Below are 24,044 nucleotides of genomic sequence, written 5' to 3' on the forward strand. Positions count from 1 at the left end.
ACTGAGCCATCCAGGCTCCAAGCACTGTATCTTTGTAAGGAGATTAAAATAGATTTGTGAATTAACAGGCAACCAAATAATGTTTGTCTCATATTAAGCATTTAAAATACTTAAGACCTAATTTTGCATGTTAAACTTACTCAGTATGGCAACGCTTTGGGAAAGCAAAGTGTTGAGTTGAGAGGCTGGACAGAGCCCCTTGGAGAGAGGACTTCTCTGCAGACAGAATGACAGGTGAGGATGGGGAGGGTCTGATGGACAGAGATGGTGACGAGCATAGGAGCCAAGGGCAGAGCAGCAGGAAGCTTGATGAATGCGTAAGAGATTATTAATAGTTAAGAGACTGGTTTGCTGGAGTGGTGGGTTCATAAACATACTAAGCTTTATTATTATTTGACAATTCGGTTGGACCTCAGGACAGCCCTGTGTAGTAGGTCTGTTCCCCTACACTGTGGGGGAACAGAGATAAAAGTGGACTACGTGATTCACATCAAATAGTAACCTAGCGAGTGACAGAGCTACAATGTGAACTCAGGCCCTCATTCTCAAGTGGAGGGGCTCTCGTAGCCCGTGTTAGCGGACAGGGAGAGCTGGAGATGAGACTGGAAAGGAAAGTCAAGGCTGTGTTGGGGAGGCCCCTCTACCTCTCAGGAACACGGTTAGTATGTTAGCGTATTCTGTCAGTGTGATCTTCAAAGCACATGGAGAATTGGACCGTCTTTCCCCAGCACTGCAGCGGCCAACACCCACGTGCCAACCAGCACCCTCTCTTGTCTGGAATGTGCAGCCATCTCCTGACAGGTATCCTTGTTCTGCTTTTGCCCCCTTTGGATGGGTGGTCGCACGGCTGTGAGCGAGCCAGACCATCCTACTCAGAGCTCATAGCGGGCTTGTTGCTTCTTTACAGTGGCCTTACAGCCCCACTTTCTGACCACATCTGTGACTTCCTTGCTCTCAGACACGGGCAGCAAACCACCCTCCTGCCAGCTTTGTTCTCCCCTGGCTTTGCCCTGGAGTGCACTCCCCAAGGCGGGTCTGGGAGGCTCACCCTTTCACCTCCGTCTGGTCTTTACCCACCTGCCCTCTCTTCAAGGAGGGCGTCCTGATCTCATTCTCTACCATGTCAACTCTCTTGTCCTCAGATGTCACACGCCCTTCTTTGCACTATTTTCTCCCTAACATCATCACCCAATGGACTACGTATTTTATTCATCTTATACATTGTCTGTTGCCCCCACTAGAGGGCAAGCTCATGCATGGAGGCAAGTTTTGTGTTGTTCACTGTACTAGAAGAATGCCTGGCGACTAAAAGCCACTTGAGGAATGTGTCTGAATAATTAAAAACTGAAAGTTAAATTTTACTTTGCTGACCACAGGGAAACATGGGAGGCTTTGGAGTAGAGAAGAGACAGATTATAAAATTGCTTTCATATTTAATATTAGCTTTTATACTGATGGACTCAAATGAAGGAGGAGGAAAGGGAACCCAAATAGGAGGCTACTGAAATGGATCTAAGTGTAGTGCGGTAATTCCTCCAATCTACAGCAGGAGGAAGAAAGGAAGAATGTTAGCTGCTCACTTCTCTCCAAATTCTGTTCTTTCCCCCTCATTTTGTACTCATCCATTGATGAGCCAGGAGCTTTTCATTTTATCAGGTTGGAACCATATGAGACTGCCATTTCTGTTAGTCTAAAATATTCAAATTTGAGCAATGTTTTCTGTTCCATTCTAGAGATGGCTTCTGAATTGATGATAAGTAATATTCAATGGAATTAGAGTGGCCTGAAAACTACTTAATTTATGCATTTAGATGCAAAAATAATGTGGCAGGTAAATGCAAAAACTCCCAAACCGGGGCCGAGGGAGGTCATGAGTTGCAGGAGCCAAGAGCCTTGCACATCTCAGCGCTCCTTAGGGTATCCGTGGAAATTGCTCTACACTTTTCATTATCAATCTTTATAGCAACCATCTTGAGTCATTAACAAAGGCTGAAATAAGCCTCAAAAAAATTCAGAATTAAAGGAAGTTTGAAATCCATTTTAGAAAGAGCTCTATTCTAAATGCTAAAAACAGAAATACTTTTGGTTTATAAAAACAAATCCTCAGCTAACCCCGAAAAGCTGGTTCATTGGTTGAGGATAGCCAATGCTCCACACAGAATGCTGGTTCTTAAAAGACCAATTAATTTATTCTACCCTATGTTGAAGTCTGAGTCCAATAGATCTCATTAATTAATCATGAAAGCAATCACTGGCAACAAAACACATAGAAGTGTTACACAACATATTAAATATCGGTTTGTTACATTCACATGCCAGACTGTGTACTGTAAATAATATTAATTTGGATCTGGCTTTTACACACAAAGCCAAAACCATTCATTTTGGTCGATTTGAAAGTGATATTTTAAAATGTTACTTTTGTCTTTTCTTTAGAAAAGGAGTAGCAGTACATAATTTTCTTTAGATGATTCTGGTGAAAGGATTTGCATACAATTATCAAGACAATTTCTGTTCCTGGTGGGAACAAACACAGGACGAAGTAAGTATTCACCATATGATTAGCCTAATTTTTATATCCCACTGAGGCTCGCTCAATTCCAAGAAGTAATTGTAAACTCATGTCAGTGACGCAGAGTGAATACATTTGATTACTCACTATTAAATCTCTTTAGTGGGGCAATGACACTGAGGTGATCATCTAAAGGACGAGTGATTTCTTGAACAGCATGCCACGTGACAGATGATGGATTCAGTTACTTTCAACTGCAGCAACTGTGTTTTTAATTTCAACTATATGGTTCTGAGGCAGGGTATTTGAATTCCTTAATCATTCACTTTTGACTTCTATGCAATGAAGATGATTAAAGTAGGATTTTATTACATCTAGTAATCTGCTCCATAGCTGTTCAGAAAAATCACTTATATTCCCTGTGGTAGAGTCAATGTAGAATGCTCTTGTCCATGTGAGGGATGTACTTTGTGAATTCTGGGTAGGTGAGGGATTTTCTCCCTACAACTCTGGGAGACTCATAATGTATAACTCAACATCCCAAACCCCCTCAAAGACGAAAATAAAAACTTAACTCTTATTCTTGAATTATGTATTTGGTCATTAGCCAAGAACTCAGTTTAGTCAGAAACTAGGAGGATACTCTCAGACTTGTCACTTTTTTCCATCCTCATCTCAAGTCAATCCTGATATTTCTCCCAAAATACTGTATTTAAGATCTTCCATAAACACGTCCCTACTTTTTCATTTTCATTCAACAAATATTTATTGAGTGTCTACTGTATGCCATACCATTGCTCCAGGATCTTCAGATACAGGAATAACCAAAACAGTAAAATGTGCCTACCCCCATGAAGCTTATACTCCAGGACGATGGCAGACAATAAACAAATACACAAATACATTTATATGCATACATGTTATGTATGTAAATATATAACAAGAGGTGGTAAGTTCTATGAAGAAAAATGAAGGAAGAACAGGACAGAAATGACTGGGGGTGATGGTGGGAGGGCACTTATTTTTCCACACCAACCTCTCACTATCTCTCTGAGCTACATATTGCTCAAGTCACACTACTGATTGGCAGTTTGCCAAATAAACCAGGTTCTTTCTCTCTTGCTTACTGTGTTCCGATGGCTATTCCTTGAGCTGAGAAAGTCTGTATTCTTCATCCTCACTTGCAACTTCCAATTTTACTTTAAGCCTCAGCTTTAGCTTTAGGTCATTTTAGAAGACTTCTCTCATTGGGACTGCATCAAAATAAAAATCTTCTGTACAGCAAAGGATAATCAATGAAACTAAAAGGCAACCCAACAAATGGGAGATGTTTGCAAATGACATATGTGATAAAGGGTTAGTATCTAAAATATATAAAGAACTTATACAATTCAACACCCAAAAAACAAATGTTGCAATTAAAATAGGCAGAAGACATGAACAGGCAGTTCTCCAAATGGGACATCCAGATGGCCAAGAGACATGAAAACATGCTCAGCATCACTCATCATCAGGGAAATACAAATCAAAACTACAATGAGATAGCATCTCACACCAGTCAGAAATGACTAAAACTGAAGACACAAGAAACAACAGGTGTTGGTGAGGATGTGGAGAAAGGGGAACCCTCATGCCCTGTTGGTGAGGATGCAAACTGGTGCAGCCACTCTGGAGAACAGTATGGAAGTTCCTCAGGACGTTAAAAATAGAACTATCCTACAACCCCGTAATCACGCTACTGGGTATTTACCCCTAAAATGCAAAAACACTCATCCAAACAGATACACACACCCCTATGTTTATAGCAACATTATTCACAATAGCTAAATTATGGAAGCAGCCCAAGTGTCCATCGACCAATGAATGGATAAAGATGTGTATATATACAATGGAATATTATTCATCCATAAAAAGAACGAAATCTTGTTATTTGCAACAACATGGCCGGAGCTAGAGTATTATGCTAAGCAAAATAAGTCAAAGACAAATACCATATGATTTCACTGAAATGTGGAAGTTAAGAAACAGAACAAACGATGGGGAAAAGAAAGAGAGAGAGGTAAACCAAGAAACAGACTCTTAACTCTAGAGAACACGCCGATAATTACAAGAGGGGAGATGGGTGGGTAGGTGACGTATGGAAGTGAATCACTATATTGTACACCTAAAACTAATATTAAACTGTATGTTAACTATACTGGAGTTAAAATAAAAGAAAAATAAAAGATTTCTCTAACCTTTCCTAGTGAGTTGTTGTCTTTTTTCTTTAAATGTCCCTAGGTGTCTGTTTGTACAGTAATTATAGTTCATATCTCACTGAATTAATTAATAAATTATTTATCAAGCACTATATGCTATTTTTGGAAGTACTAAGCACACAGTGAGGCACAGCTGCCCATATGAAGGGTGCTGGGTTTTAATAACTGTGATTATTCATTTATCTGTCTAGTTCTCTTTAAGTAGGACGTGAATTCTTATTCACTTTTGTTTTGTTTTTTCAACACAAAGGAAAGAATCTAGAGTGAGATTGACCTGAATAGCAAGGGTAAAATCCTGCCTGTTTTACATCACACCCTCCCCCATCTGATCAAGTATAATAATAATGAAGACAATAAAAATACCTAAAAGTTATTGAAGCCCCCTATCTAATCTGAAGCAGACACCATATTAAGTGTTTTATGGGCATGGTGTTAGTTTTATTATCTCCATTTTATATAAAGCAAACTGGATGACAGAGAAGTTAAATTCTTGGCTAAGACTGCTTAGCTATTAATTGGTGGAGCCTCGTTCAGTCTGTTAAAGTCTGCCTTTTATTCTCTTCTATGATACCGTTTGTAATACAGTGAACACTTAATTCCATTCTGTTTGGGTTAATTTTATTCCCCTATTAAGGATTCATTTTTGACCCAGGAATATCCCTGCCTGTGAAGTGTTTCTGGTGCCAGGGGGATCTCCCAGGAGCGCTATGTCTGGTTTCTGCCACTGAAGCTGGGGCGTGTGCTCACGGCTTTCACTCCAGCTTCACAGAGAAGCGACGCGCCTGCCCCAGCAGTCTCTGGCAGGTCTGGTCCAAATGTCACACCAACTGAGAAGATTACAACAATGAACAAAGTGGATTCCTTTGCAACAGTTTATCAGTGCTGCCCTGTGGTTAAGTTTGGTTACTGATGTCGCCAGGGCACCGCTCAGGACATACCATTAACTGCCTTCTCCCTGTCAGGATATCAAGCATTAAATCATAGTTAGGTCATAGGAGAAAAGGCTTTTGAATTACTACTTAGATCTATCTATATGCTTGCCAAGCTCTTCCCTTCTAGAGTCACAAACCCTACAAGGCCATTTCACAGATTCTATTTGAATCATGGTGTGGGATGGCTTCTGCTGATGCAGGGGCTAAGATAGGGGAGTGTTCTGAATAGTTATGATAGCAAAACCAAAAAGCACTTGCATTTTTAATTAAAATACATTTGCCTGAAAATTAAAATGGATATAGAAACATCTACAATTTTATATTTGTAACAAATTTGAGCCATGTTTGAAAAATCAGATTGAACTATTTGTTTTTTCATCAAATACTTAGAATATGGCACTAAATCAGTATATCAGTCTGCTTCGCTCTTTGAGTCAACAATCTATGCTAAGAATCACTGACATTTTGATCGAAATTCATGGTTTTCAAGGTTCATTTTGACAAAACTAATGTCACTATCAAATTAATTGTGCTACAGAATTTGATTTTATTTGCTATTATAAGGCATTCCCTACATTAATTCATAAAGTTAGTACAAATTTCTTCGTTATGTGCTTTTTTAAAATGTAAAATTTGAGTTATGTTCTCTATTTTAATCTACGAATGTTCCCTCAAGGCTCAAACTGTTATTAATATAATTATAATACTTAAATTCAACTATTGTTTTTGTTTTAAGAAGCTTTTAGTGATGGGTGTTTGTGAACATATAGTTCATTTCTGAAAAATATGTCCCTTTGCAGATAGATACTCAGAGTTAAATGATTATGGGATATTTCCCCAAACACTGTTAACTTCCTTAAACATGGGCTGCTTTATTTATGACACCCCTTTCTAAGTTTGATAATTCTAGCAATTTCCATAGATTGACTCCCTGTAAGCACTATTTCAGCATGATCAGAAAAAAAAAAGCTTTAAAAAATTAAATTGAAGAACTCTAGAGTTAAAAGGATTTTTATTTTTTCTTGGGTCTCACCTCTTTGTATATGTAGGGTGGTCCTGTATGCAGAAGAAAGTATAAATTGGGATTCTGAATTTTGTAACAGAATGTGAGCTACCCCATAGGTATACCTTTTACATAAAACATATAAAGTCTCCCTGTAATTGGAAACGCAGAGCTTATGCGCTCCAACTCCCCTAGCATACTAATCTAAACCTTTGCGGACTATTTGCAGCCCAAAGAGACTTTAGGTATAATGTAGTCCAAACTCTTGACTTTGAGAATATGAATGCCCCTCCATCCACCAAATATGCCTTACCAAGATATGTGGTAGGTATGGTAGAGTGTCAAGCAGGTCTCCTGACTGCTAATAAGTATACTTTACTGAATTTCACTGCTTCCTGTTGAAATTTGAGCTCAACAACCACTGTTTGAGGAAGGGGACCTGAAGAAAGTGACCAAGGATGTAATTCTCAGACATGAATTTTTATATTGTATTTATTTATTTAGACTGCAGAATCATATATTTTACAAAAAAATGAAACAGTCCTAATGTCCCTTATTTAAGAAAGCACCTCATGATAAATTCTTTTTATAATGCAGAATAAGGAAAGGGTCTGCCTCTCCTAATCTAGATCCTAATCTAATCTGGATCCTTTTGTAAAACAGTATGAATACAAATCTAGCCAGTCATGTTTCCTGTTCTCCTCTGGATCCCAAAGAGATAAAGTTAAGGCTAAAGTCATGGTATATCTATCCCTGATGAATATAATTCTATGGTCACATGGCACCATTTTTCATACACTATTGTACTAAATGCAAGGCAACTGTTATTTACTACCAAATGTAAGCTGATGATCACAAGTGACCCAGAGAGTGGGAAGGTGTGTCTGTAGATGTACTAGCCCTGCAGGAAAATAATTTAAAATTTTTGACAATGGCTGAGCACTTACTGAATGTGGCTGAGCACTCTTTTCATATTTAGCAAACACAAAAATTTAAAGATACAAGAACTCAACTCTTTTACAAATAAGGGAACTGAGTTTTAGGGAGAAGAAATGATGGGCACCTCTTAAGAAGTCACTTGCGAAATCAGTACCTCAAGAATAGAGGGTATAAAAGACTGCCATAAAATGAGGACCTGGAAGTCTCTCTCTCTCTGTCTCTCTCATCCTTCACCCCATTTTCTCTCCCTTTCCTTTTATTCTGTCTCTCCCCTTCTATCCCTCCTGTATCATCTCATGATCTTGCTACACTGAGATAATTTATATTACATTTTACTTTACAAAATGGGATTTACTATACCTCTGGAGATAATATTCAATATATTTAACAACTCCTGTGATATTGGTCAACCAAAATGACCACCAGTGCAGCACTGTCCTGTGGGGAAGAATATTATATCTACTCACATGCTTTTTGTAACCCCATTTTTCTTCAATAATAGATCATGTGTATGTTTTCAGGTCAATAAACAGAATTGCATGGTTATTAATGGTAACACACTATGCCATTGCATGGTGCATCATATTTTATTTAACATTTAGGTTATTTCCATTTTGCCTATTGTATACGACGTATTAATTTTTCATTTATTCGGTGGTGCCTAGGCTGACTCGGTCGGGGTAGCATGCAACTCTTGATCTCTGGGTTGTGAGTCCGAGCCCCATGTTTGGTGTAGAGATTAGTTAAAAATAAAATCTTTAAATCAGATCAAATCCATGTTCACTGATAACTTGTTGAGGAATTAAAAAACAGACTAAAATGTAACAAATCATGTTTGTGTTTAATGGATAACATATCATTACTAAATTGCAATATAGCCATTTGGCTTTTATAAATAGAAACCAAGTAGTACTGGAATGTTCTATTTCCATCTAAAATTCTTTCCATGAATATTTAAAATTGCATATAAAAATGAAACTGATTTCTCCTTTCCTTAGTGGTTTTCTTTCCTTTTGCCTTTACTTAAGTCTTTAAATTTAAGCATCAGCCTAAAAATGTTAAAGGCTCTTAAATAATGTAGTAGCTGCATCTAAATGAAGAATATCTGAAAGATAAACCAAATGTACCATTTGAGAGACGTAGCCATATAAAATAAATGTGCTTGTTGCCAATTTGTCTTTCTTATGCCTCAAGAGCTCTGATCTCAGTTTTAATGCACAGCTGGAACTAAGAGCAGATGAAGTGTGAGATGGGATAACTTCTCTTCCATGACAGGCTCTGTCCTGGGTCTTTCTCACCCCGATCAGGGGATCAAACATTTCCCAGATCACTCAACAAAGTCTCAGATGGCAAATCAACACAGAATTTGTAAAGAGACTTTGCTCAAAGAAGTATACCTTTCTTGCTTACTTGTTTCTTTTTTAATGCCTTGTTGTCTACCCATCCTACCTGTAATGTCAAGATCCAGAAGTTGAGAAGTATTTTAAAATTTGTAAGCATACTTCTCATACCTAAATCACTTTTTAAAGGTTTCCACAGATTTTTTTAAAGTGTAGCTACTTAACACTTTCCTATTTATAAAAGCAATTCATATATAGAGAAAGAGAGGGAGAGGGAGAGGGAGAGAGCACACATGCGTGCAAGAGATAGGCATAAAGTAGAAAAAGATAAAAAAGAGACTAACCATGTATCTACCCTCCAAAGCTATTAATATTTGTTGAATTTTTTCCAGTTCTTTTCATTTATGTTCTCACCAATATGAATGCCAATATTGTATGTACACGTTTCTTCCACAAAACACTTGTTTATGCTATTCAAAACTTAACAAGCACCATTTTAAGGGTTGTGTACTATATGGCCTGATCCTTCTCTAGAGCTCACTTATATCCCTGTTTAGATTGTTCCCTTTTTTGCTCTTATAAACAATATTGTGATGTATATTTGGCTTCTAATGCTCCATTTCAACTGTTTTGTTTTGCTTTGTGTTTTTTTTTTTGTTGTTTTGTTTTTTAAGAAGGGAACATGGAAGGAGTATCATGGAGGGAACATGGAAGGAATATCATATGTCAGTAGATATTCTTAATGCTAAACCAGTTCTGTTTGTTTTATGTTTGGGAAAACACTGGTATCATCCTTCTAAAACTGCAAAGGCTAGTAAGGCAGTAAGCCGTACAGACCACAGGAAAAAAGATATTAAGTAATTTATTAGGTTCAAATCTTTTTAGTAGATTTTTTTTTTGAAGCTTTGTTAAGAAAACATGAAGAATGATAAATTCCAGTAGGAAGTGCTAGAGTTGGTTTATTAGGGCTAACTGTGAGCGAAAAGTTTGAGGTGTTAATGCCCTCCGTGATGTGTCTTCGGAGTCAAGGTTAGAGAAGGGGCGGGATCACCACTGCTGTGTGATGGCTGCTGGTTCTGGCTCAATCAGTCCTAGGACAGCGGCCTCCACGTTTACATAGTTTGGCTCTTTGTATCTGGGGCTTGTACACTGGTCCTCCCTCGTCTGATCCATTACTGCACACTGAAGACGGCGTGGCCTGTGCTGCTGCTGATCTGATTATGCAGCCTGTATGGCATCAGTGCCAAATTAGCTATTTCAATTCTCAACTAGCTATTCATTTTACAAAAGGCAAATCAGTATATATTCAAAATATAGATTGACATTTTGCTGGTCATATCTGCTCAGAGTTTATGCTAGGTGACTTCTTACAAATTGTACTGGATTGTACATCCAGACCTGCTCTTCGTTTTTCACTACCCTTCCCTGTGTTGATGGTCAAGAAGGCTGATCAGTATGGTCGGCATCCATGACCTCTGACTTCCAGTTGAGGGGATTAAAGGAAGTCATGTGCCACACACCCAAGGGTTGGAGAAGAGTGAGGTCAGTGTATTTCCATGGTTCCTTTTCCTGCCACATCAGTTTGGAAAGACAGCATCCCTTAAATAAAGGGCCAAAGTCCCTGCCACTCAGCATTCTCCATACACTTACACTCTCTGTATAAAACAGACACATCCTCCACTTCCTTACCCTCTCAGATGTATGGTGGTAAAGGCTCCCTGTTCTTGCTATCTCTGGGATACAGCTCGATCCCTTTTCTCGTTGGTGTCTCTAAACCCTGCTCACACCTTTTTTAAAGCAGTTCCATTATTAAGCAGTTATTGATTACTGTTTTAGACCATCTGGGCTGCTATAACAAAAATATCACAAACTAGGTGGCTTATAAATAGCAAACACTGATCTCTCACAGTTCTAGAGGCTGGAAAGTCTCAGATCATGGCACTGGGAAGATAAGATCCTGGCTCATGGCATGGGCCAACTTATCTACTGACGCTGTTTCTCACTGTAACCTCACGCGGTGGAAGAGGGTAGGGATGGGCTGGCTTTCTGGGGTTTCTTTTATTAAAAGGCACTAATCCCAATCATGAGGGCTCTACCATCATGACCTATCACCTTCCAAAGGCTCCACCTCTTAATGCTATTACATTGTGAATTAGGGTTTCAACATACGAGTTTGGTGGTGGGGTGCAGTGCAGGAGGCACAAACTCCAGACCATACCAATCACCATGTGTCTCCTACTGGGATAGCACCTAATATTAGTAGCTTTGACTCCAAAGAAATATGTGTTTGGTAGAAGAAACTTATAGGCATAATTATTCTACCTGTCCTATTATATCTCTCACCTTAATATTAAATTTCAAAAATTGCATGAGTTGACTGTGTTATCATTTTTTCCTTCTATCAGAAAGAGCTTATGTTAACCCTATGCCCTCAGATATCACTACTTCCAAATACACTGCATTTTCATATTGCTTCAAAGTTTAAGACCTAACACAACAGTTTATAACTTCAAAGAGTACAAAAAAAGGACCTCTGGCCCTCCTTATTCTGGGGTTATACCTTAGTAATCTTGCACTCTTTTTTACATCTTACACAAAGGCTTTCTAATAAATAATAAGCAAATGTTTTACATTATGTTAGTGACATGAACCGGATACAGTCTGGAAAGACAAAGGCTTTTCTGGTTGCTGCCGCAAAGCGTGGCTTATTTGACAAAAACAAAGAAAAACATGTCAAAATTAAAATTATTATTTGGGTAGACATTATCCAAAATTAAATTGGTTAATTCTACAAAACTCCATCCTGTATACCTACTCATTAAATTACATGGAATACACCTTCCAGCTTGCCCATACGGGCAGGCACACCAGACGGTTACACGGTCCATAACCAGATATTCTACAGGGACATCTATAGGATTTTCAGTGGTTCAAATGGGTCAGCTTTTTAAGATTTATTTATTTATTTGAGAGACAGAAAGAGAGAGCATGAGAGGAAGAGGGAGACAGAATCTGAAGCAGACTCCCCACTAAGCACAGAGCCCGATGTGGGGCTAGATCCCACAACCATGAGATCATGACCTGAACCGAAATCAAGAGTTGGATGTTTAACTGACTGAGCCACCCAGGCGCCTCTCAAATGGGTCAATTTTAATATTTTATTATTAAAGTTATTTTAAACTGTTATTTTAAAGTTTACCAAATCCAAATATTTTTCCAATATGATGTGGAGCTCTGGGGTCACAATCCAGCAAGTAAGAGACATGTTTGATCTGACAGATACAAAGATATTTTGCAGGAAACATCCTAGCTTTGCCTACAAATACTTTTCCACAGGGAGACGGGAGTATCTTTTCTCTAAGTTTTTCAATATTCGAAATAAAATATCTTACCCTGCCACCCTGATCATCTGGTTTTTAAAACATAGGGATGCTGACTCAGTCAGTAATAAAAAAATTAGCATTTTAGGCCCGCATTAAACATATTCTTGAATCATCTACCATCCTTTTATCAAATGCTGATGCAGAAAAAAGTGATTATTTTCCCCTTCAGTTGCCTGTACATTTTACACGACAGCCTGTGGCAGACTGGGTGACTGGACGGCACTGGCTCAGCCCAGCTCTGGAGCTGAGTTCACAAGGTATGCTGTTATGGGAGGCCTCCAACCTTTCCTTTTAAGATTTTATTCATTTATTTGAGAGACAAACAGAGGGAGAGCAAGTGCATGAGCAAGGAGAGGGGCAGAGGGAGAAGCAGGCTCCTCGCTGAGCAGGGAGCACAATGCAGGGCTCAGGGCTCAATCCCAAGACCCTGAGATCATGACCTGAGTCGAAGGCAGATGCTTAATTGGATGAGCCACCCAGGCGCCCCTAAGCCCTCAACTTTTATGGAGAATCTTTACAATAAGTAACACTAGACAGTTTCTTCATCTGTTGTAAACCTCTTTACCTTTTTAGAGAAAATATACTTTACCCAGTTCTCTGAATAATGTATTATGTTTACTCTTTCTTTATGATTCGTTGTCAGGATGATCCTTCCTGGTGAAGTTGTAAACTCAGTATTTTGTGGTAACAAGAATTACACTAACAGTAGTTCCATCTCCCCCACACACTGATTACCAAGCAGTTCAGGGTAAATATGATGTTCAATCATTATAACTGTATCGGTCCTTGTTTGCATACTCATATTTTCCTTCCTTTCCATGCTTTTGCCTTCTATTTCTTTTAAAGTTATACATATGTGCATGTGTGTGATATTTATATATACATTACGTGTATGTGTGTAACTACATACATATGTGTGATTCCAAATATGTATATTACATATTATATTATGCATATATGCCATCATTATATAATCAAACCATCTCAGCTCCATTTTGTTAAGAGGTAGGATGTGAACACACATGGAAATACTTTCTCAGGTTATTTTAGTCAATACCTCTTCTTCAAAATTAACTAGAGGTACTGTCAAAACAATTTATGTACAATGGACATTAAAAAATCAATTATTTTAAAATGGACTTTATTTTCCAAATTCCAAATATAAGTTTTCTAACTTTTAGAATTAATGACAAAGAAGTATTATACATAAAAAAGAAACAGTATATGTAGATTTCCAAAACATTCAAATACTGTTGTCAGAAACCTCTTGTCGTTCATTTTGCAGGTAAATGCACTGAATAATTAATGAAAATGATCTTCTTTGCTTTGACAATGAAAGCAATCCGTCTAAGAAGGAACTGCATAAACTACAGCTAACATTTGAGTGCTTACTACGTATGTTAAGGGCTTCGCATACATTTTTCTTATTTAATTCTCAAAACAACTTTAAAACGTATTAGGTATTCACCCATATTTTTTCAGATGATGAAACAGAGTTAGCAACCCTAGTAGCAGAGTATGGTCCAAGGGAGCTGCACTAAAATCTCCCTTCCCACCTGTCTTCACAGGACATGAAATTGAGCCTCCTCCCACATGGCATGGGGGGGAGGTGTCAAAGTTCCCTCCCCTTGGATCCAGTAGGCCAGTGACTGAGTGATTTCCAAGGTTAGATCATGAAAGTCGATACTGGCTTCCTCCTGGTCCCCTTGGGATGCTGACTACAGAGAGCAAGGAAGCCCAAGCAGCCAGTGTAGAGGCTACAAGTGGAGGGTGACAGCTGACAACCACACATGGAGTTTCAGCTGACAGCTACAGTCATCCACTGGACACGTGAACGAGACAGTCTCGGAGACCACTCCCGCCCCAAAGACCATCTAACTGCAACTACATGGGAGACCCCGAGCGAGAATCACCTACCTAGCTGAGCTCAGCCATTTCTAGAACCATGGCAGGTGATGTAAAATGCTGTTAGATTTGGGGGGTGCATTTTTACACAGCAATAGATCACCAGCCACGGAGCAAGGTCACACAGCTAGCGAGCAGAGCCTGACACGGCATGCGAACACATGGCGATCCTACTTCACCATCTCGTCTATGCTTTTAACCGCTGCACCGTACTGTGCCCTGCTGATGGCCTTCTGTAAACTGTAGAGATGTACACAGCCTTCTTTATATAGATGCTAGGAATAATGTGTGTGTGCATGTGTGCACGTGTGTGTAGAGTGGTAATAGTACTAGAGGCAGGATCAGCAGCAGCAATAATAGCTTCTTAGTAGCACCGGTAATAGTAACAGTAGTAAGCTCTGGATAGCACTAGAGTGAATATTATTTTTAAAGAATGCTAGATACAGGAAAACAGGTCACAGAGTAGTTTAACTTTTAGGATCTTTGGAGAAATATTTATATTCTTAATGCATTTTCCCAGTACTGTAAATTCTAGAAGTTACAAAGACTACATTATGCAGTAGATGAAAACCTTATTAAAAGTTGTTACTGAATAGTTTGTTCTTAATGCAAAAGGTCCTGCTTTACAATTGCTCTGCAATTCATTAATTTTCATTTTATTCCCTTCAAGGGCATTTAGGGTCTGGGATACACAGTTGTAAAACATAGCTCTCGCTAGAATTCATAATTTACTGGGTCTTAATATTCCATTTGAAGAGGCTCTTGGAATATGATGAGGTCAGAAGAGAAGAATAAAAAAAAAAACATTTGGCATGCTTAATAATAGACTATTTATCCATGGCATAATCTGAAATCTTTTCAAGCACGGCTGAAGGTGACCTATATCTCCAACTTATTTACACTGGATTGGTCACTTTATAAGAATTGGAAGGGGGGTTATATACATCTCATTAATTTTCTAGCTCAACAATATTTAACTTTGATTGCTTATTATTAGAGTGACTGCACAACTAATCATACAAACTCAAACACTTTTCGACAATAAAAGGGGGGCACTGTTAAAATTACGCTAGGCTATCAGGTGTAAACCAGAACTGAGCAGGCAAGCCAAGATGTAGGGCCAGCTCCCAGGGAGGGCCCTGGGGGAAAACAGAGATAAAGAAGGCACTGCCCACACACAGTGCCTAATCTCCCTCCTCTTCCTGTGTTGTAACTGAGAACTAACAAAAAACATAGACAGAAAAAACGCCAGTGGGAGAAGTCAGGTACAAGTCCAGAAGGATGATCTGTGAAGAGGTCCTATTTGTCCAGGCAGTCCTGAGTCTTCCTCTTTGCTTTTCTCCTTCTTATCTGGCTAGATGTTAATTAATCCATGTCTCTGAGGAATAACAATGATCCTATCAACACTTCCATTTTTTTTAATCTTGGAAAATTGGGATAATATGAGAAATTCTATGAGCTGTGTAGAAATGAGGGTCAGGAACTAGAATCTAGTGTTTGAGATCAAAGAATTCTGGATCTCCAGTGTTTGCAGGATGTTGGGACCATGGTTATTGGAATTGCATTGGAATTCCAATGGAAATCAACTCACACTTTCTAGGTTTCAGAAGACACTGAAAAGCATAATACATTTAGGTTAACAGAATGGGTTCAATGGATTCTATTCCTAAAAAGCCAAATTAAATTTTAGACATATGAGAGTATTCAATCATAGGGTCTGATAAATTATGTATTGAATTTTCTTGTTTACTGCATATTTTTATATTTTCCAAACCAATTTAAAAGTGTTAACAAATAAACATAATAGTATTTTTTATAAAACAACATAAACTAGTAGATTTAAAGATCAAGTGACCCTATCAGGCACACAAATTTCACTTCCAATTCTTTTTTTTTTTTTTTTAAGATTGTATTTATTTATTTGACAGAGAAAGAGAAAGGGAGAACATGAGCAGGGGGAGAGGCAGAGGGAGAGGGAGAAACAGACTCCTTGCTGAGGACAGAGCTGGACATGGGGCTCGATTCCAGGACCCTGAGATCATGACCTGAGCCAAAGGCAGACACTTAACTGAATGAGCCACCCAGGTGCCCTGTTACTTCCAATTCTAATCTGTGTTGAATCAGAGCATTTCACAGATGAGAAGAATCACAGAGCAATTTAATCAAACTTCTGATGTGGACAACGGCTGAGTCAGACTGCTTACAGGACTTGCCCAAGGTAAAGAGTTATTCATGGGAAAAGCTGGCTGCTGACATAGAAGGATCTAAAAAAATCCCTTTTCATGTCTTTGAGAACACTGTCATTGTCTTTGGGGGAATCTGGACAGGGCAAAGCTGAGGAGGAAGTCCACCATCCCCAGAGGATGTGATCTCCTATTAGCTTAGCTCTTGCAGAACAGAGTGAAGGAAGAAAAAGAACAAAATAAGGACATGCCTATTGAGCTCCCATTAAAATAAATAAATCTTTTAAGAAGGCAGTTAAGGATTATCCAACAGTTTGGTACTCTTTTCCCCAGCACCACATTCTTCTAGGAAAAGATGCACAATAAGAATTATTGATCATTAAAATATACTGCAAAGCTATACTAATCAAAACAGTATGGTACTAGCCAAAAGCAGATACACAGATTAACAGAACAGAACAGAGATCCTAGAACTAAAGCTACAATTACATAGTCAATTTATCTATGACAGAGAGGCAAGAATACACGATGGGGAAAAGAGAGTCTGTTCAACAAATGACGTTGGGAAAACTGGACAGCAACATGTGGAAGAATGAAACTGGAGCACTTTCTTACACAAAAATAAACTCAAAATAGATTAAAGACCTTAATGTAAGACCGGAAACCTTAAACTACTAGAGGAAAACATAGGCAACAATCTCTTTGACATCGGCCATAGAAACATTTTTCTAGAAACATTTTCCTGAGGCAAGGAAAACCAAAGCAATAATAAACTATTAGGATGATACCAAAATAAAAAGTTCTTGCACGGTGAAGGAAACCATCAACAAAACAAAAATGCAACCTACTGAATGGGAGAAGATATTTACAGTGATATAGCTGATACAGAGTTAACATCCAAAATATATGAAGAACTTACATAAGTCAACACCAGAAAAACAAATAATCCAATTAAAAATGGGAAGAGGATCTGAAGAGACATTTTTTTTCCAAGAAGACATCCAGAAGGCCAACAAACACATTAAAAGATTCTCAACATTACTAGTAATCAGGGAAATGCAAATCAAAACTACAGTGCAATATCACCTCATACCTGTCACAAGGGCTAAAATGAAAGACACAAGAAATATCAAATGTTGGCGAGGATGTGGAGAAAAAGGAACCCTCTTGCCCTGTTGGTTGGAACTCAAACTGGTGCAGCCACTATGGAAAACAGTATGGAGGTTCCACAAAAATTAAAAATAGAATTACCATGTGATCCAGTAATTTCACTACTGGGTATTTACCCAAAGAAAATTAAACACTAATTTGAAAAGACATATGCTCTCCTATGTTTATTGCAGCATTGTTTACAACAGTCAAGATATGGCAGCAGCCCAAGTGTCCGCTGGTAGATGACTGGATAAAGATGCAGTATATGTGTGTGTGTGTGTGTGTGTGTGTGTGTGTGTGTGTGTGTGTGTCTATATATATATGGTATATATATATGATATATATATATAGACACACACATATACATGATATATATATATGAAAGAAGAGGTGTTGGGGTTAAGGTTTTGTATGTAGAGACAAGAGTGAAATCTAAAAGAGTTAAGGACTTTTCTTGGGAATACCCATTCTTCACCCCTTTTTTAGTTCACGTATCTGAATGCTCACTTCTTTGACTTTACCAATGAGAAACCATGCTGTTAAGAAAGGAGGGTTGAAAAGAATCCATTAAAACACAGAGGTGGAATGCTAAATCTGGATTTGCCGTGGAATAACCTGGAAGGCTAAAGAAGCCCAAAATGAAATTCAAATTTGTAGGGTTTTTTAATAAATAAGCAGCCTACACAGTCTGACTCCTTGCTTGCTTTTAGAGTTTTCCATAAGTCATGGAGGGCAGTGGTATATTTTTTTGAGGATTTAGGATGGTTGATTATGAAAAAGCCCAAAATGTAAGGAAAGGTCAAACCTTTTGGTTAATAACAGATGAAACCACACGCACACTGAAACGGAGGATTTCTGATTCCAATTTCTTTATAAGACCAGCTTTATAACAAATGCACATTTTTCACCATATTTTGAGTCTGTGAGATGTTTGTACTTTTTGATATCAAAAGTTAAACTTACAGAAGATATGAGGAAATTGAGAACCCCCTTGAAGTGATTTTGGTGACTGCTGCAAGATAGCAAAGAAATTGCACTGTTCAAACCCCATAGCTGTATGGGGACACGGTCCTTTATCACCAGTATTACACAGTGCATCCGAATGCATCATGCTATGTTAAGAGGGCATCCTAAAATGCTATGCACACATGCTGTAGGTATATTTGGAGATTTCTGTCAAAACAAACCATTTCATGTTCCCCTATCATATTATACTTATTAAGCTTCCCACGAGTTATGCTGTCAGTTTTGAGGGACAGTCTTGAAATTTTAAACAGAAATGATGTACTTTGGGAGCATTGATTAGAGAAAGAGTATTTACAGTTTAATGCCAGTTATATGACCGACTTTGTTGTGGGTAGTTAATTTGGTTATTAAAGATTTTAAATAGTATCAATGAGAAAGACTTGTGTCCAAGAGTCTATAATGGCAGAAAACTTCAGTTCAATTTATTAAAACAAAAATGTATTGACTTAAAAATAAATAAAAGTACTCAAGAACTTTAATCTACTATTCAGAGTAAATAAAAACTGTTTGAAATATAATACTATCTAAATATAACAACTTGTCAACTATTAATTAAATTGTTTTAAAACATATAATTTTTGTTTTGGCAATAAGAACAATCTTACAAGGCCTACTTAATTGCAGACTTAACTAATTCAGCTTTTGTAAGAAGTTTAGATAAAGTAGGACCAGGTTTATGTTCCTTTAGCTTATTAATATAATTTTTTAAGAATATAATATTAATAAAATAACTTAGGAAAAGTTGAGTATGTTTAAAGCTATACTTAAGAAACTTTTCCATAGGATGATTATGATAATTATAATCTCGTTAAAATATACTGCAGAAACATTTCTCTAGAAGACAATAATTACGGTAATTATAAAAACCGTTACACATATTACAGAAGACCCCTAAGAAATTCTATTTGCTCACAACTGTCGGTCAGCAGTATGCGATAAGATACGCTGGATTCACATAAAATGCTATTTTTGTTAAAATGTTCTAGAATTCTGACTTACAGGCAGAAGTAGTAGATATAATTCAAGAGCTCCAGATACACTTCTGTGAAAGTTCAACGAAAATACCGTCTCCTATTTTGTAGAGTAGAATCTGCCATATATCTGTCTTCCAAACATCAGAAAGGAAGGGAAGGAGCCAGGGGAGAGGAGGCCAGAGGAGGCCTGCACACGGATCGGACAGGAGGAAGGACCTGTGTGTGTGATGGGTGCAGGGGTACCCGAGACCCCAAGGAAGCAGACGAGATAGAGCTGGGGACCAAGAACCAGAGCAGGTCTCCAAGAAGCAAGCTGAGTAGAGCCCAAATGTCAGTTTCATGGAGGGGTCAGGTCTCGGGGGTCTGCCGGCAGCCACTGTCCTGTCCTCAGGTATTTTCTGCAGCACTCCGGCTTCAGGCAGACTGGACACAGCTTCATGGTCAGATGAGTGTAAGTGCTTCTGCTTCTGTTTGGCCAATCTTCCTTAGATCATTCTGCAGGACCAGAATCCAAACCAGAAGTGCACAGGCAAATGCTGACCTGGGAGCCCGGGGAGTATGAGACCTGCAACTGCAAAGTAGCAGGTGGGTCTGTAAACTCCACAGCAGAAGGAACCCCATGACTTAACACAGAATAAAAGAGGCCTCTGGTCTCGGGTCAGCACATGTGCCACCCCATCATGCAGGCTCACCTAACTGCTTACTTTGTAGAAATGGAAATTCTAGGTCTCAATTTAAAACTGAAAACATTTTAACTCACAAAAAGAAAACCATAATTATTTGATTAGGTGATTTCAGCTTTATTAGAAAATAATGCCAGTGTTAAATACTTGTTTTTTTTTTTAATCTTCACCTTTTATTGAGCTTTGTAATATGATTCTTATCAAAGTTTAATTTATTCTAATGATCAAAACCTTAACGTGAATTTTAGAAATTGCCAGAAATAGGTCAATAATTTTGAAATCATCTAAATAAAGAGCTTTCAGATGAGAGGGACAGCGTGGGCTTTATTTCTTGAGCCCCGTTACGAGTGTACTGGGAAGATAAGTGATTGCAATAGAAACAGAATTAATCACTGTCACGTTTCCTCACCTAGCCTGCAACTCGTGATGAGAGTTCTCTTTTTATTTTATAATAATTTTTTATTATGTTATGTTAGACACCATACAGTATATCTTTAGTTTTTGATATAGTGTTCCATGATTCATTATTTGCGTATAGCACCCAGTGCTCCATGCAATACGTGCCCTCCTTAATATCCATCACCGGCCTATCTCAGTCCCCCAGCGCCCTTCCCTCTGAGGCCCTCAGTTTGTTTCCCAGAGTCCATAGTCTCTCGTGGTTCATTCTCCTTTTGTTTACCCCCCCTTCATTCTTCCCTTCCTTCTCCTACCGATCTTCCTGCTATTTCTTATGTTCCATAAATGAGTGAAGCCATATGATAATTGTCTTTCTCTGCTTGACTTATTTCACTTAGCATAATCTCCTCCAGTCCCGTCCGTGTTGCTGCAAATGTTGGGTAATCGTTCTTTCTGATGGCTGAGTAATATTCCATTGTATATATGGACCACATCTTCTTCATCCATTCGTCTGTTGAAGGGCATCTTGGCTCCTTCCACAATTTAGCTATTGTGGACCAGGTACACAGTAGAGCAGATCAACAGAACTAGAAGCTGGTTCTTTGAAAGAATAAATAAGATCGATGAGCCACTGGCCAGACTTATTCAAAAGAATAGGAAAGGACCCAAATTAATAAAATTATGAATGAAAGGGGAGAGATCACAACTAACACCAATGAAATAGGAAGGATCATAAGAAATTTTTATCAACAGCTTTATGCCAATAAATTAAACAACCTGGATAAAATGGATGCCTTCCTGGAAACCTATAAACTACCAAGACTGAAACAGGAAGAAACTGATTATTAAAACAGACCAATTAATTATGAAGAGATTGAAGCAGTGATCAAAAACCTCCCCCAAAACAAGAGTCCAGGGTCTGATGGATTCCCTGGGGAATTCTACCAAACATTCAAAGAAAAAATAATACCTATTCTCCTGAAGCTGTTTCAAAAAAATAGAAACAGAAGGAAAACTACCAAACTCATTCTATGAGGCCAGTATTACCTTGATCCCCAAACCAGGCAAAGACCCCATCAAAAAGGAGAATCGCAGACCGATATCCCTGATGAATATGGACGCCAAAATTCTCAACAAGATCCTAGCTAATAGGATCCAACAGTACATTAAAAGGATTATCCATCATGACCAAGTGGGATTCATCCCTGGGATGCAAGGGTGGTTCAACATTCGCAAATCAATCAGTGTTATAGATCACATCAACAAGAAAAGAGTCAAGAACCATATGATCCTCTCAATGGATGCAGAAAAAGCATTTGACAAAATACAGCATCCTTTCCTGATTAAAACCCTTCAGAGTGTAGGGATAGGGGGTACATTCCTCAATTTCATAAAAACCATCTATGAAAAGCCTACAGCGAATATCATTCTCAATGGGGAAAAGCTGAAAGCCTTTCCCTTAAGATCAGGAACACGACAAGGATGCCCACTCTTGCCATTATTATTCAACATAGTACTAGAAGTCCTTGCAACAGCAATCAGACAACAAAAAGGGATAAAAGGTATGTATCCAAATCGGCAAAGAAGAAGTCAAACTGTTTGTCTTCACAAATGACATGATACTCTATATGGAAAACCCAAAAGACTCCATCCCCAAATTACTAGAACTCATACAACAATTCAGTAATGTGGCAGAATACAAAATCAATGCTCAGAAATCAGTTGCATTTCTATACACGAACAATGAGACTGAAGAAAGAGAAATTAGGGAATCCATTCCATTTACAATAGCACCAAAAATCATATGTTAACTCGGAATTAACTAGAGAGATAAAGGATCTATATTCTAGAAACTACAGATCACTCTTGAAAGACATTGAAGAAGACACAAAAAGATGGAAAAATATTCCATGCTCATGGATCGGAAGAATAAACATAGTTAAAATGTCTATGCTACCCAGAGCAGTCTACATTCTTAATGCCATCCCGATCAAAATACCAATGACATTTTTCAAAGAGCTGGAACAAACAGCCCTTAAATTTGTGTGGAACCAGAAAAGGCCCCGAATCGCCAAGGAATTGTTGAAAAGGAAAAACAAAGCTGGGGGCATCACGTTGCCAGATTTCAAGCTATACTACAAAGCTGTGATCACAAAGACAGCATGATACTGGCACAAAAACAGACACATAGACCAATGAACAGAATAGAGAACCCAGAAATAGACCCTTGGCTCTTTGGGTAACTAATATTTGATAAAGCAGGAGAAAACATCCAGTGGAAAAAAGACAGTCTCTTCATGTGCTAGCATGGAAATTTGCTATATTCTCGACTTAATTAAAAGACAATAATGATAAATATCCTACTAGAACATAAGAAAAAAGAAAATTCAGGAATTTGAAAAATCTCTTCATACTGGGAGAATCTATTTTGTGATAGTACAGAACGCACTCATTATTCCTGACTAAGTTCCATGGGGTGCCACCTCTCTCTTCCCTGCTGATTTCCGGACTTAGTGTCCCTGTGTCGTGGACTAATCTTACCTTCAGCAGGTGGCCTTCCTGTGCTACCTGAGAAGATAAAGGACATCTGTAAGCATATCCTTTAAGTACTCCCCAAACCTTGAATCTACGCTGTGCTCTTTATCCTTTGTTCAATAATGGAAGGACTAGGTGCATTTCCTTCTCTCTAATGAGCATGACTCTGGCTGCGGTCTTGGATCCAGCATGTGAAGATCTAGTGTGGTCTTAAGGTGTCTGTGGGAACATCGTCGCTAGTAGGAAGCACTAACTTTAACTCTGTCACCTGACATCCTTCTGCTACTTCCAGAGTACTATGCAGATACTGTTTGGAGCATGGATTATCAGACATATAAAACATAGAATAAAAGTGATCACTCTGAGAAGTAATAGACACACACACAATGTACTCATCTTTGTATATCACTTAGGACTGTTTCTCCAAGTGTGATGTTCAGATCATCTACATCAGAATACCCTAATGTGCTTGTTAAAAGAGAATATGCCTGGGCTATACACCACACCTTCTGAATATGAACCTCCCAGTGTGGGACTCACAAGCTCCCTAAGTGATTATCATGGGAAATCAAGTCTGGGTGTCACTGACTTAATATCATTGCAGAGACAGTATTAGCAATGAGTGCTCTGAAGCTGAAGCCTTAGGTAAAGAAAAGTGCTGGTAATTTGAAGGAGGAACATCAGTCGACGGAGGGAGACAGAGTCAACAGTGGGCGGACAGCCTGATGGGGAGGATTGGAACCCCACCATCAGCTGGTCTATGCTCTTCATATCACTGGTTCTCCCATGGTTATTCCCAGTTCAATGGCTAAACGCTTTGGAT

At 38.4% G+C, this 24,044-nt stretch overlaps 1 protein-coding gene across 3 annotated transcripts in view; it reads right to left on the reverse strand.

Moving 5' to 3' along the window:
• The window catches only part of GRIA4 (glutamate ionotropic receptor AMPA type subunit 4), a 361,556-nt gene that overhangs the window by 111,252 nt on the left and 226,260 nt on the right, over positions 1-24,044 (reverse strand). The window lies entirely within an intron of this gene.

This window comes from Ursus americanus, chromosome 16 (assembly GCF_024610735.1).
Source record: "Ursus americanus isolate L20-20 chromosome 16, mUrsAme1.1.p, whole genome shotgun sequence".
In the NCBI taxonomy this organism is placed as follows: Eukaryota; Metazoa; Chordata; class Mammalia; order Carnivora; family Ursidae; genus Ursus; species Ursus americanus.